Raw genomic sequence first — 3,175 nt, forward strand, 5'->3', positions numbered from 1 at the left:
AAATCCTTATGTCTGGATTGTCTTCTATCATATTCTCTTTTTGGAGACACAAATCCTTAAGGGTGAATCCTTGATGGGTTGACTAGCATGCCATACAGAGCTGCTAGACTGTGAATGTCATCTCTCTTTGCACACGCGCTTTTCCATGTAATTTAAAATAAGATGAGCATTCTTAGTGAGTCGGGATAATAACACCCCCTTTTGGTTTTTCATTTTGTTAGTGATGTTTCTCTTGAAATAATTTTGGACTCAACAAGGACTCAAGTCTATTGGGGGCTTGCTTTTTTCTCTGTCTCCTAAGTTCTAATGATACCATCTTATGCATTTGAACAACTTTACCATGAGTTTGGGTTTGATTCATTCTTATGCTAAAGTGAAGGCTAAATATATCATCTTTAAAAGTGTACAATTTCTTTGTAAGACCTTTTATCCCTCCTTCTTAGTCCCCATTTCAATGATCTCCTAAAACATGGGTGTTTCTTACTCAAACTAGTATCTTTTTTCTAAGTTTTTGCCTATTTTGACTATTTTTTTTCCATCTCGAAGATCCTAGAGGGAATTCCAATAGGAAAACACCCTAGGAAAGGGTTGAGGTCATCCTTTACCCTAAGTAAGGGTCAAGTTTGTCTCTTATATGAGGATTTTTTTTCTTAGATACCAGGCCTATTTTGGGATTTTCAATCTTTTCCTAACCAATTTCAATTAGACCATTTTGGATTTGTTCCAAAAATCTATGTAAACAGAGACATACTAGATCATTTGATCATCTATTATTATCTTCGGCATCTTTTCTATATGCAAGTTATTGATCCATTACACATGCAATCAATTCATTTTTTGTGAAAGCATACATTCAAGTCATCATTCACAATAAAACTTTCAAGGTGCATTCAAGGAGTTCACACCAAGAAAGAAAGTATTTGTCGAAATCCCTAATTCATGTCATCAATCATGTATTTCCTTCACAAGAACTTGTTAGAAATAAGTAATACTGAGAGCGGGGGTATGGGGTGAATCAGTATCCCACAAACTTTTGCTAACAACTGACTATTGTTAATTACCTTAAAACATAAATATGAAAGTAAACTAACAATATTAAACAGTAATAATAATCATACACAGAGAACTCATAACACCATATTTTATTAACTACACAAATAAATAAACCTGTTCAGCCTATTATTACTGATTTTCAGCTGGAATATTCCATAAATCAATGTATTTATATCATAAGATCTTCATATTTATTGCTCATATGAAGCTGCTTCATTCTGTGCTTTGAACTTGCTCGCCATTTGAGGTCAATGTCCCAACAAAGCTTGATATCTGATGGAATTGGTGAATCCAATTTAGTGGTGCTCACACAACTGCTTATAACGGAGTTGGGATCTGTTAGAGCCAAATCCTCTTCTGCAGGTTTTGTTCAAACAAAATATTTATCAAACTCATGAATAGATTGGTAAAAGAAAATCATCTATCTTCTGATTTTTCATTCAACGGAAGCTCAGAAACCATTCAGCTAAAAACCCATACCACTCTTCACACTCTGCAGAAGAAGATTTGTTAGATCTGGCTCTAACTCTGTTATAAGCATTTTTGTCATTTCAACAAGATCAGATTCATCAACTCCATCAGATACCCAGTTTTACTGAGATGTTCAATTGTGAAGAATAAATCTGTTTGCTTGAGGCATCTACTATGAACAAAGAAATCAACAAGAGCAACGTCAAGTGAGCCATGAATATATTGACATAAATAGAGCAGGTTTATGGAATAATTCAACCCAACTCAAACCAGCCAATCAGCTGAACGCCTTTATTGCCTCATAAAGTTGTTTTCATGGTACAATTTTTTCCACAAGATTGAGAAGATACAAGCTGAATTCATTAATAATAATGAAGAAGTCAGCTCTTTTTCCATATGCCAGAGAATATGGAAAATCAAATACTAAAATTTTTAAAAAAAATTCATTGTGTTTTTGTTTTTTCAAAATTTAATTAATGGTACAATTTGTAGGAAAGATAGCCACATCCAAAAATAATAAAGGAGATTGTTAAAGCATTTATCAATTGAAAATTGAAAAAGATATTTTTAATATAAGTTAGAATATCTTTGATTCGTTTATGAAATTAAATTATTGTCAAAATGAAATAGTGACAGTTGTTGGAGTACTTGTGCATTCATTTAGAATCAATTAAATGTCAAAGCATCAACCAATCACTATTCAAAATTAAAATTTGTTATCAAATTTATAAAATTTACATTTTTTTCAATTTTATTTTAAAATATACAAATTATTTGTTGAATGTGTTCCAATAGTAAATTAAATTAAAATCATTTGAACAAATGTTATAGTAAATTTGTAATTTATTTCATTTTCATAAAATAGCCATTTTACTTTTTTCTAATGCCTTTTTTTGTCCTATTTTTATTAACAATATAATCTTAGAAATAAGGCATTCCATGTCATAAAATATAATAGAATCTTTCACTCATTTTTTACATACTCTCAAATTAAATTAATAACAATCGTCAATGGGGCCTTGGTCTATTGGTGAAGTTGAGTGGCTCATAAAGAGCCCATTGGGGTTCAAGTCTTGTTGAATGCAATGCTCTGACATCATAAGAGATGGGGTCAAGATCATACCCCTTGACTCTAAGATGAAGGGGCACATGTAAAGGGATGAGGTTGGGATCATACCCCTTGGCTCTAAGTTGAAGGGGCACATGTAGGTTTGAACCCTTCATTAAAAAAACCATCAAGAACAATCTTAGATTAAATCATTCATCTAAAAATTGGTAATTAAGACATTACAATAGGAGAAGAAATAATGTAAAACTAGTTATGATTCATATTTCTTATGTGAAACGGTGCAATTCCAAATAAAAGAAAAATAATATGATGTAAAAGAAATAGATCTCATACCACAGAAGAGATGTTTGTAGTACAAGATGTCTTAATATCCAATGTACATAGAAATAAAATAAAGTCTTTTCATTGGGTACCAAAGTCATTCTTTACACATATTTGCAATGAGAAATGCCTCATTTCTATAGAACTCATCCTAACAATGCAATGTAGGTTAATCTCATCGAAGGCTAACTCATGAGTCATCGCCTGCTACAATTAATCAAATGAGTTATCCACATGTCCAATGTAACTAAATTAAGGTAT

General features: G+C 31.7%; 1 long non-coding RNA gene across 1 annotated transcript; it reads right to left on the reverse strand.

Annotated features, from left to right (window-relative positions):
* Positions 1-1,158: 1,158 nt before the first annotated feature.
* Positions 1,159-1,726, reverse strand: LOC149572755 (uncharacterized). The gene is made up of 2 exons (XR_016359466.1): positions 1,534-1,726; positions 1,159-1,410 (listed from the first exon to the last, which is right to left on the reverse strand). It is a non-coding gene; the product is annotated as an uncharacterized LOC149572755 (long non-coding RNA).
* Between the last annotated feature and the right edge of the window lie 1,449 nt (positions 1,727-3,175).

Source organism: Cupressus sempervirens, chromosome 2 (genome assembly GCF_028749045.1).
Source record: "Cupressus sempervirens isolate cs-2001-9-10 chromosome 2, ASM2874904v1, whole genome shotgun sequence".
Classification (NCBI taxonomy): domain Eukaryota; kingdom Viridiplantae; phylum Streptophyta; class Pinopsida; order Cupressales; family Cupressaceae; genus Cupressus; species Cupressus sempervirens.